This window comes from Channa argus, chromosome 7 (genome assembly GCF_033026475.1).
Source record: "Channa argus isolate prfri chromosome 7, Channa argus male v1.0, whole genome shotgun sequence".
Lineage (NCBI taxonomy): Eukaryota > Metazoa > Chordata > Actinopteri > Anabantiformes > Channidae > Channa > Channa argus.
In genome coordinates, this window is record NC_090203.1 from 24,027,987 (window position 1) to 24,040,331 (window position 12,345).

At 40.4% G+C, this 12,345-nt stretch overlaps 1 protein-coding gene across 11 annotated transcripts in view; it reads left to right on the plus strand.

Annotated features, from left to right (window-relative positions):
* Nucleotides 1-6,322: 6,322 nt before the first annotated feature.
* adgrb1a (adhesion G protein-coupled receptor B1a) overlaps nucleotides 6,323-12,345 on the plus strand; it is a 153,911-nt gene continuing 147,888 nt past the window's right edge. For 10 of the 11 annotated variants that reach the window (XM_067511017.1, XM_067511027.1, XM_067511021.1 and 7 more), the window contains exon 1: nucleotides 6,324-6,902. The gene's annotated coding sequence lies outside the window, so the exon portion shown is untranslated. Of the gene's footprint in view, nucleotides 6,903-12,345 lie in introns of all 11 variants that reach the window. The other variant, XM_067511024.1, reaches the window with a different exon arrangement.

Genomic DNA, 12,345 nt, shown 5'->3' on the forward strand with positions numbered 1-12,345 from the left:
AAAGGCAATAATTTCCAACAAATAATGTGTGTCTACAGCACATTTACCTCGGAATCAAATGTGTCAGGAGGTAAGCAAAATATATACACATGCTTGTTATTAAAATGGGGCAAACATTTGAACTGTTTTTATGTAGATAAAATGTTGTATTTTCTGTTTAGCCATTAAATGAAGTTCTCCCAGCTTTGATGGCATAGATTTGTTGATATGTGACTTTGGTAGCTGTCATGAATGTATTTAAAGCACTTTCAGTGTTTTTCCATAGAAATTAAAAAGGTTTGGAAATTAAAAATTTGATTCGCAGATAGAGTAATGAGATAAAAGCTCAAGTTTAGCTGAGGTCAAAGGCTGGCAAGGACACAGGCCAATGAACAGAAATTTAATATGAAAGCTGAGGTCTATAGCAAGCACCAACTATCAGGCATGGGGTGGGAGTGGGGGTGCTGGAATAGTATGACTTGTAAGGAACATTATAATATCTGGCTTGGGATCAAGGAGAATCAATGCTTGTATATCTACTACTCTTTGCTAAGGATGGTTCGGTGAATCCGTCCTTAAAGTGTTGAAGGTTTGTATGGAGGTTGGTTGACAGCACAAATGATAGTGGAGGTTTGCTCCGAACGGAAAGAAGGCAAAGAACTGTGACACATGTTTGTTCTTAACTTTAGAAACAGAGGTTGGCCATTTGTGAAGTTTCCTTTATATGGTGGCCGAGGTTCTGTGTGTCCCCGGGAGTTTCTGTTCCGCCCTGCTTCGCCCGCCTGCAAACCCTTTTGAGTAAGTGACTGTTGTTGTTTATTCTTCCCATGGACTGCGGGAACTTCACTTGTGGGGCATCACTCACCACCTACCCATTGTGCTCGCGTGTTGACCACCGTATGCGAGACAGGCGCCCTAGAGCTCTCAACCGCGTTCCCCGGGCTCCACCAATTTCCCAGTATTAGAGTCCGACCTACAGGCAATTCACATTAACCATAGAAAACCACCGCGAGAAGGTATCCTTTCATATCATCTGGTCCCCTCGACAACCACTCATCAAGGCCACCTCTCTTCCCCCGCATCGCCCTTATGACTGCTCCATTGAATTGTTACCTTGCACAATGCCACCCGGGGCAGATAATATTCACTCTCCAGTCCTGAATGGGACACCATGGAAAAATAAATCAACTAGTCATTAGCAGCTGGTCTCATCCGCTCCTCATCTTCTCCTGCTGGTGCAAGGATGGTGGGCTCCACCTGTGTGTAGACTATTGTTGGTTAAACCAGATAACTGTCCGCAACTGCTATCCCCTTCCACTGATCTCCTCCAACTTCTGCAGGTCGCCAAAGTGTTTACTAGACTAGACCTCAGCTCGCTACAGATGTCCGGGAATTTGTGTTAGCCTGCCCGATTTGTGCTCAGTCCAAATCTAGTCGCCGCCCTCTGGATGGGCACCTACATCCCCTCTCCATCCCCAGACGCCGCAGGTCTCATGTATCAGTCGATTTTGTTACCCGTCCCAGGCCAACACAGTCATTTTTACAGACGTTGACAGATTTTCTAAAATGGTGCATTTTATTCCCCTTCCCACACTGCCATCCGCTAAAGAAACAGCTAAAGTATTGGTCAATCACGTATTTAAAATGCGCACTCGTTACTTCTAAATCCTGATAGTCCTTAACAAATCTCTTACCAAAGATCTCCTTAGCTGGGCGTGATGGCCTCGCCCACATCCTGAATTAGTTTGCTAATGTTTTCACTTACCTTTCAACTTCCAAACAAAAGATTGGATTATGGTCAACCTTAAATTTTTTCTACTGAGCCCATACTGTACCAATCGCCTCGATTAAAGCAAGGAGGGGAAAATATGGGTTTGAGTTGTTATAGGTTATTTAAAACCTTACCTCCTATAACATTTTGTTATTGTTCTTGTATATGAATAGTTGACGGTAACAATTCTTCTTATATACTATTTGTCTAGTGATATCTTTGTGCAGTAATACAAAGCATGTCACAAATAAACCAAAAATATAATAAAGATGATGAAGGTAACTTAAAGTGCTGAATGAGACAGTGCTGCACACTGCGGAGCTGTCCATGGTCCTGACCCTGTGGTCCTTAGTTCAGTAACTGTAGAGCTGCATCAGAAGGATGGTTACCGCATCAGGAAATGTACTGTAAAGTGATGCCTCATCAATAACTTTACTTGTTCTTTTGTAATTATTTCAGAGACATTGTACATGCTGCCTCACCATGTTTTCCAGGATATTATATTTTATCCTGTGTCTTTCTGGCTCTGTGAAAGAACTGTTAGGAGGAGGTGACTGTATCCAGCTAATGAACAGTTATTAATGTAAAAAAAATTATGAAAAAGTGAATATTAAAAAAATCTTAAAGAAATCTGATTCCAATTTGTGCATTTTTTTTTAAATCACACACAAATGAACTGTTCTTTTAAAACATGCTCCTTTGAGGACATAATAATTAGCACAGATGTATTTCACAGTTCCCATGCTGGAATCCAGGGTTTGGTGATTGCCAAACACCACACTTTTCATTCAAGCCAAAAAGTTCTACTTTGGTCTCATCTGCCCCTAGGAAATTCTTCCAAAAGCTCAAAGGTGCTGATCAGTGGCAACTGGACTGACTCCAGGCTCTTGAAGATGTTTCTTCTCATCTGAAAAGCTCCATCACTTCTAACTAATGACGGGAATTCCAGCTCTTTGTAGCCGGCCAGATCATTTGGCTGAGCTCAGCAATAAGAGCCGACTCTTCTGCCTCCCAAACCACTCTTCATTTAGTACAACTTCTGGCTTTTATAATTCAGCCAACTTTATCACTGGTTTGACCTACAATTTGTATGTATGCACCTTTATCAATTAAATTCTTCTTTGTATTTATACTAAAGCTTTTAATTATTCAATTATATTTAGCATAAATGTAACATAAAAATGTAAATGCAACATTACAGGTGAATTGAACGCTATATTTATATTGAACATTGTAAATTGTCTTTTACAATTCTAATGCTACTGTGATGTCTAATTTCATCTTGGTTTACTAAATTAATTTTAAAAATTATTGAAATAATATATCTAAAAAACAGAGCAGCCCTTTCCCCTTTTATCTTGATAATATGACCCTTGTCTGTCATCACAGTGTGATGGGTTGCAGGGCTGAGCAATGTGAGCTGGGTCATATCATTTATGTAAAAGAGGAGCATTATAGAGCCAACTCATTTTTGATAGACAAATGACTAGGTATAACTGACTGGACAGAGGTGGCAGGCATCCGAACTCTGGAGTTTTGATGGTCACCCATGGGTTCTTGTTCCACCTGGCATTCACATGTGTTTGTAGACGACTGTAAAAATATGTCAGGAGTGATGAAATAGCATCATAACTGGGCGACAGGTGGTGTTTTAGGCCAACATCGTCTGCTTGGAGAACATCATCTTTGATGGCCCTCTACTTCTTTTTCAAACCTTTGCTCTTCTCTGTCCAGAATGTGGACATCGTCATCCTTAAAGGAGCAGCCCTGGTCTTTCAAATACAGATGAGCCTTGCCCTGTGCATGGATGTTTGTTAGAAATCCTCTTGAACTTTTCAGAACCATACACAATGACACCCTTCTTTCAGTAGCATTCTGGTGTATCCACATTGCCCTAAGTAAACTGTAGATGGGCAGTAATGGTCTTTTTGGAAAGTAGTGGCTTCTTGCTTCAACCTCTGCCATGCACATCACTGAAAGAGAGGCCTTTAATTAACCCTGAGATTCATGTAGCCTATCACACCCTTTCACATCTTGTTCTTTGTGTGATCTGTGTTGGTCAATGTCTTTTACAAATTCCTTTGTAAGCCTTTCTAGCCTGGTCACATCAAGATCTCTTCTTTTAACACACCCCTAATTCTCATCCTATTGAGTGAACCACCTGCCTCTAATTTCCTCTATAAATGAATTGAATATCCTGGAGTTTCACATACTTTTGTCACACAAAAAATTATTAAGAACTGGATAATTTTCCACAGTAAATAAATAATTGTAATTTAAGTTTGCCTTTGCCTAAGAACTTACATGAAAATCTGATTCAAGATTCAAACAACTTTATTGATGTCATAGGGAAATTGTGTTGCCTTGTTACAGATGCTCTCCACGTGAAAAGTAGAAAAAATAAGACAAAACTTCCACTAAACCAAGTCAAGTACAAGTAAAAACTAATAATCAACGAGTGAGAAAAAATACAAAAAACAGCTAGAGGAGTAAACATAAGTGAAATAAAAATAATAATTGAAATAAAAACAGTACTATTTGTCTATTTTGACCACTTAGCCCCCCTTCTTATTACAGAAGGCGGATGAGTTTAACAGTTTAATGGCCTTTGGGAGAAAGGCTCTGTGGAGCACTTGACTGTGATCAGTCTCTGGCTGAAAGTGCAGCAAGCACGCAGGGGAGTGGATGGGAGGGATTGTTCAGGATTGACAGGAGTTTGGACAACATTCTTAGTTTGTCCAGTCAGTTACTGTCTGCCACCTTCATATTGCTGCCCCAGCAAACCACAGCATAGAAAATGGAACCGGCTAACACAGCATGGGGCTGCAGATGTTGAAGGACCTAAGTCTCCTTAGAAAATACAGCCTGCTCTGTGTTTTCCTGTACATTGATCAAGTTTTCAGGTCACATTTATGCTCAAACATCGGAAAATCTGCCAGTGTGCATATTTACATTTTTCAAGGTATGTCTGTATAATCTCTTGGTGAATTTAATCATGCTGCAGAAGTGTTATTTATCAGTGCTTTCCAGTTTGCTTTTCAGTTTATGCATGGGTACAGTTGTCAGTGTAGATTTCAATTGTGGCCTAGGTTCAAATTCTGCTCAAGGCCCTAAAACTGCATTGGTCAGACCTCATAGTAATTATCTCATGTAGGTCAACACAGTGTCTTTGAGAGACACGCACAACTACTCTAACCCTCTATAAGGGTATAGCCATCAATGATATTATCTAAAGTTTGCTGTACTGCCTGAAACAGTAACAGTGACAAAGAATTAGAGAGTTAACTTATTTTACATCAACTGTGTTCACAATAGAAATACCTGTCATAATAGTAATGGTTCATTTTAGTGTTTATGGGGCCCCAGACTACAAATGTCCTATGAGGTTCTGCTTTGCTATTGTTAATCTTCAAGTGTTGGTAGACTTAATGTTTTTGTCTGCGTTAAAATACATTGTACATCTTATAATAATCACTAAAATATATATTTCAATGTTTATTATTGTTATATTTTGTGGGCTTCTCCAATCATAAGGTTCTGTCTTATATTTAACAAATGTATTATCATTGTGCCATCATTAAGATACTGAGGTACTGGGCGTATCTGCAAAAAAATAAAGTAAATAAAGCTGTCTCCATGCCCCTGGGTGTAATACTGCAATTATTTTTATGTAATAAAAATGCTACTTGATTCTATTTGTTTCTGAGATCAAATGATACCAAACAATGTATTTAATGTAAAAATATGCCTCTAAAAACCACTATGTGTAATTTAGGGTTACATAGTACTATTATATTAACACAGGTGTCTAGTAGAAATTATGCCCCTGCACACATTTGACTGATTTTATACCTTGTCAATATTACTTCTTAACATTTTCTCATTGTGTGTTGAATGTAGGTGGTGCCTCAGATTTGACACAACATTCAATTGAAGCTGTTTGACTCCAGAAGAGGGGGCTGATGGGTGAATTTTCATTTGAGAGTAACCCCTAAGCTTTGAACACAGTGAGGACAGAATGTGGCAGGAAATTAGGAGTGTTTGCCTTCAAAATAAAAGCATTCCCATGGGATGGCTGTTTAATTGGTTTTCAGTACCGGTGCACAAGAGAAATCTGGTCTGTGCGATTGTAGAAAAAACACAAAACAAAGTAATTAATTACGTGCATTTTATAAAACACAAACTGAAACAAATTGGGCATTTTTGAATTATTGCTACTGAACTGATGCATGAACTGCCTGAAATATGCATATTAGTGTCTGTGTTTCAGGCTGTATGAATATATAAATCTTCAAATTTACTTTGAACCTTTTAGGTTTTTGGACATTTTTAACATACATTTCGAAATCTAATTATATTTATTTTTCATTTAAGTGCTACATTTGTTTTTCTAGATATATATATATTTTTAATTTAGGGTTAAAATAAAAAAAAAGGCTCCTTTAATCACGAGGTCTCTGTATAACTACTTCAGCGCGTTCCAAAATTTATTTTGAAAGATTTGGCTGGAAATCTTTTTGGTATAATTTGACTCTATTGACAGTAGCGCGAGCCCCGGGCTTCCAAATAAGGAATCCGGCTGTTGCTGCGCGCGGACACACAGACAGACAAGGACGCTCCAGAGCCGCGAGCTGGGGACAGCAGCTCCCGACACGCGCGCTATCCCTCTTTGATTTGCCGCTCCATTAAGCCCTCACATTCACCTGGAAGACTGTTGGAGCCTGAAGACGAGGAGGATTTTAGATTTGGAGAGGAACTTTATGAGACATAAATCAACATTTGCGGAATAAGGAACTAAACTACTGAAAAACGGGATTTCCCTTTTGTAAATTAAAGAAGAGCGAAGGACGTTTGATTGTGGAACTATGTAAGAAAGCAGCAGTCGGTGAATTCGCTGGGGGGATTTTCTGAACCCATTTTACGCACTGGAAGCGCAGTCGGAACTAACGGACATTCAGAACTCAGAGTTTCTTCTCCCCATAACCTTCCATTTATTTTGTTCAGCAATAAACGCGTTTTCATTTCAGAACAATGCGCGTTGTGGACTTACCCTAGGACTTATTTCCCCAGGCTTTTTGGAATTGGGAACTGTGAACGCACTGAGCTCTGGCCACTAACATTATGCATCACGAGGACTCGTAACTTACTCAAGGTAAATTCTGAATTTTAAAAATGTCAACACTATTCACTGTTATTGACCCTTTGGTGACACCGCTGCTCACCTCCGGGTTAACTGCGCTCACATGTCATCAACCCAGCTTGTGTTTCCTTTGCGTTTGGTTTGGGAGAGATACGCGTCGATGTAGTCACTGCACGCTCTGGGGCTGAATTAGCTAAGAACCGAGCAATTTCAAGTGAGTTTTATTTTATTTTTTTTGTCGCCCTTCTATAACGTGTTCTGCTGTAGAAGACGCATATTCGAGTCTCACAGATCCAGCTGGTTTGTGCTCAGGGAGCCGCACCGCTGGTGGACAGTCACCGCCTGGGTTACCGAGCCTCAGAGGGGTCGGAGGAGGCACGTTTGTCTGGGGGACTCGTCACCCAACTCCATTCATAAATCGTGTATTTTATTCCCATTTAGCTCATTTTAAAAAGGCAAACTACCAGCTAGAACGTCACTGTAGTTATCCAGCGAATGCGTAAACTCAACTCTTTAAAACGGCATGTAGTGGTTGAACGCACCTAGCACGATTTGTGTTAGAAAAACGTACATTTTAACTTTATTAACGGGATCCACATACCCTTTGCTGAAGTTGTCATTACAGCCACCGTTGATTTTGAGCGTCGCAGAATGTCCCCAAAGCAGTGGAAATCTCCACCAGCAAGCAAGGTTGCATTTAAACGCACAATGTTTAGTCCAGAGTTGGAGGTTTGGGGGATTCTCCAGTCAGGAAAATCCAGGTAAACCTGGTGTATTTACTTCACGGTGACATTGTTGTGAAGTAAAGTCTCAAATGTTTTTAGATGGGCTACTTTTTTTCTAGCGAATTCCTAACAGGTTGAGCTGATGATTTTTAAAGTCTGAAGAAAGACAAAGGTGTAGCTGTTACATACAGCCTGTAATTGTTACCCTGAACAAACTCAAAGCCTGTATGGATTTTAGCCTGCTCAAATGCACAAAGAATGCCTTGGCAAGCCATGATGATAGGACAGTGAAATCATTCCCAGTGATGCTTAGGGGAGAAACCAGAGGCACGCAGCTGATTTCTTCGCAGTGGAGTAGGCAGTTGAATGCTTTGAGCCTATTGCTGTGGCGCACTTTCACTCAGTGATGGCCAGTAGTCGCATTCACCACAAAAATGGGTTGTCATTCACTGTCCCCTTCTGGCGCAAGGAGCCTCCCTCAACTCTCCTTGTGCTGCAGTAAGACTCACTAGTACCCTATCTGTGCCATGCAGCATGTGCGTTACACAAGATCAAAATGATAGAAAAAGAGCAGGGTGTTGATTTTGAGAAACTTTTGGAAACACTTTTTTGATTTTGTGGATTTTCAGCTTATCGGGGCTTGAGAGCAACATTCTGTTTCTGTGTGTATTTTCATTGTCTCGTTTTTGGATATCAAGAGCTCAAGCAGAAATATTTTTTAAATTCCTAGATCATACAAGTGGGGGCACTATAAAAACATATATGCCTGTTCATTGGATGAGACAGGTTACATTAGTTAATGTGCTAAACTCAGGATTTATTTTTTGCCTTTAGGATGGTGCTAAAAATGTAGCGTCACACTGTATATTTTCTGAAACTGTAATTCTCAAAAGGTGAAGAAGATGCTACGTTGACATCTTAAAACTCTTGCAGAAACTTGCATTGTCATAGCTGTTTTGATGCAAGTACAATTTATGGTTAAACTGCAAGTTTACCCATAACGGAAAAGCAAAGTTGCAAGTTTGGCTTATGTTATTGGAGGGTCAATGCCAGTATTTATAGACAGAAATCAATAGTTGGTACTGTTTGCGAAGTGCAGTAAATTTACAGAAAGAAAAAAATTAATTAGACCACAATAACACAGTTTACTGGAACTGAGATGAATGAGATTGTTTGGGGTTAGCAGCTCTTTAAATCAGCCTAGAGCTGCATATTACTTCAGAGGTAGGCAAACATTAGGCCTTTAAAAGTCAATTGACATCAAATATGCCCTTGCCATGTTTAGTGTCCCCCTTACTCATAAGTTCCATTTAATATCTTCTCCACTGCTGAAACTTCCACGAAGGGGCATATTGTAAAACACATGAGATAACATGTAAGATACCTTTGGCTTACGGTAAGTCACTACAGCTCATGATGCCTGTAAACAGGTGTTTGCATTCCCCTAAGATCCGTTGTTTTCTCATGACTATTAAAATGTTAAAAGCAAGACCCTGCAACATTATGTGCGTAACACTGAATGTGTAAAACCTTAAAGACAATAAAGTTGCTGATGGTGTTGTGTTAAAGTGTGTCACAATGCTACTAACGTCCATGTAAGGCCTGCAAGAAGCCTTTTCAGAGTCAAATGTAGTGAACTTGTCTGCTTCTGTGACAGCACATGCCTTTCTGGGACAGTGCCAGGTTCAGGGTCTGGGAAGCCCTACACCCCCCCCCCCCCCCCAGGTGTGGATATTAGCAGTCGACTGTTTTATCCATAAGAAAGAGAGCAGATAACAGAAATAGCCACAACAGTAGAGCCCTGACAGGCACGGCTGGCTCAGAGTCACAGGGATGAGACAAGCCAGCAACACAACACAGGCCTTTTCAGAGGCATTCATGCATGATTTTCCTAACCTAGATGTCCTCCTTTGTTTCTACATCTTACATCCTCCCACTGTTTCGGAAAATACCCGTGCCTTCCCTCCATCTTCTCATCCTCTGATCGCTCCCTATCCAAAACAAGGCCACTGTGTCCAAAGCTGTGTGCAAACCAGAGAACCACATATCTTAATATGTGACATCAGAGAGAGAGTGAGGATCAGTGAGAGGAGGGGTAGAAGGTTGTGGTAGTGGTGGGGGACAGAGGCAGTCATTGAAAGAAGGGAGATGAATAGATGGGTGACGAGGAGACAGTCAGCAGGAGGATAGAAGATGGATTAAAGGGAAGATAGAGAAGGACTGTAGACATAGGGCTGTGTGACATAGACAGACAGTGCTATTCTGTTGTCTCTGAGCTGCACAGATCACTCTGTGTGTGACACCCTTCATGCTTTGGACTAAATACACAGCAATCAGTCAGCACAGAAAGGCCAGTCACACACACACACGCACACACACACACACACACACTTACACTTTTAAAACCAAGGCACTTTAAAAGGTGAAGCATTGCAAGTAACCCCTGTCCTAAAAGTTCCTAATGACTTCTTAACATTACTGTAGGGAGAATCTCTTTGCTTGGAGCAACTTGGAGTTTGACCAGACCCTGTGAAAACCATTGGCTTCCCTAATTAGGAACTAAATGATGAGCTTGGGAAGGTTGATTAATGAGGCTTGTCCAATATGCACAGGGAGACAGGAACTAAGGCTGACAAGCATGTAACAGGCACAAAAGCTGTACCACAGGGAGACTCAATGGCTACATTCACACCTCAGCTCTCATGCAGTTCTGAATAGCTGTTCAGTTGTGATTGCTTTGAATGATTATTCATACGGAAGGTGTAGCTTGTGTCTGATGCCAGTCTGAGGTGATGAAGGTCAGGGTTAATGGTTAGTGTTCATTCTCTTGTTTTCTACTGATACTGTCTCCTTTCCTCATTCTAAAGTGGACAATTTTGAGTCCGAGCATGAACAAGGAAACCACCTATGTTCTATTTATGTCTATAGCAGCTGTGTGATTTTAAGCTTGTGCCTATCGAGATCAATTTAATAACATGTATACAACCTCAAAACTCAATAACAAGGAGGTTCAGAGTTGAATGGAGTAAAAAGCCTCTGTTCAACACAGAAGATAATGGTTGCTATGTGGATTCTATCTGGACCTTCTAAAAACATTGACAATGTATAAATGGAGGACTGTAACCTATAATTGGAGCTCGGTTTGGGTCTGCACACCAACAGTGTGCACAGTTGAACTCGCCAATCAGAACAGCTGGGACTTGGGTGGGATGGGGTAACTTAAAGAAGCAAGATATAATGGATGTCCATTTTGAGAACAATTTCCTAACAAGTTTCTAGAATTGTAAATCGGTAAAATCAAAACTATTTTAATAAAGTGGAAGAATAAAAATAGAAATGCGTACATTCTTCATAATATTGCCACTTGGCTACATGCCAATTAGTGCGGGTAATTCTCATATTTTTGCATACCCCTTGGTTTTGAGTCTGCTTCTGAAAACTGGAGGGCTATGTAGCACTATATCACGTCACTGTGCCCTACCCCTAAAGGGAAGAGACCTATATCACTACAATATAAGCACAAAAGAGAAAAGTAGAAAAAAAAAGTAGGAAGGCCAAGGAGGGAAATTGGGATCAGGCCGCAGTATTGTCTGAACATGGGGCTGACACCTCAAATTACCTTAATCTCCTTCAACAACCCTGAAATCCACCAGCAAAGTGGTGGTCAAATCATCTTGGTGCTTGTTTAGGTGACTCGATACTTTGAGGCCCCTCTTAGTTTAGAAGAGTCCACAGCTTTAAATGCTTTAGATAAATCAATAGGTGCCAGTGCTGGACAACATGGTTTCCCAACTGGAGACTTAATTATAGCACTCACCACCTTTAATCTACACTAATTGTACCGTGCGGTTTTCTTCTCACTATTTGTTAACTCCACATTTTGGCCTGTGCAAGGAGTTTTCTAAGGGGGCATCAGTTGTTATATATGTCAGCTCAATTCTCGTAGTGCAACAAATTCATTTGGGATTTTTATAGTCTCTTCATTCTGTTACATATTTATATCGAAATACATTCACTTACACACACACACATACACAAATCCCTCACTTCATAAAACAACTGTGTAAATTTTACAGTGTGTGTAATTCTACCTGTACACTGAAGCTGGTGCATACAGTGTATAAAGGCTGATGTTGAGTGTTCAAATCTACACAGGATTTATATATGAAAGCTTGCAAATATGTTTTTCAACCAGCCAGCAGTAAGCCCAGTTCATGCTTGACTGTTTTCTTTTGACAATTGTCTCCAGACAAAAGGAACCATGTAGCACCTTGCCTAGCCTTTATAGCTTAGCAACAGGAATGATTAACTGATCACACAGTTCCTTCCATGCTCCCACAAGACTGCTGTCATTTCATTCATGACTGAGCAGAGAAATAAACAGAAGTAAACTGTATAATTTTAACTGTTTAGAATCAGTGTTTTCTCACTTCCTGGCAAGTGTCAATTTTCACCCTGGCAACAAACTATCCAATCACACTCCATAAGAGTCCTTGACATTACACGACACTGTGCAACAGCAACATGGACTGCACCGCTAATTTCTAGAGTCTCTGAAATGCCGTGGTGCTCAAATGGTCTACACTGCAAACTATCCAACCCCAAGTGTTGTTACTTATGTTGATAAACCCAGAGAGAATTCTTTCTCCATACTGCAGTTTACAATTGCTCTGAGCATTTTTGTCTCTTTTTGGAAAATAGTTTCATAGCCTCCTACGTAACTGTTCACT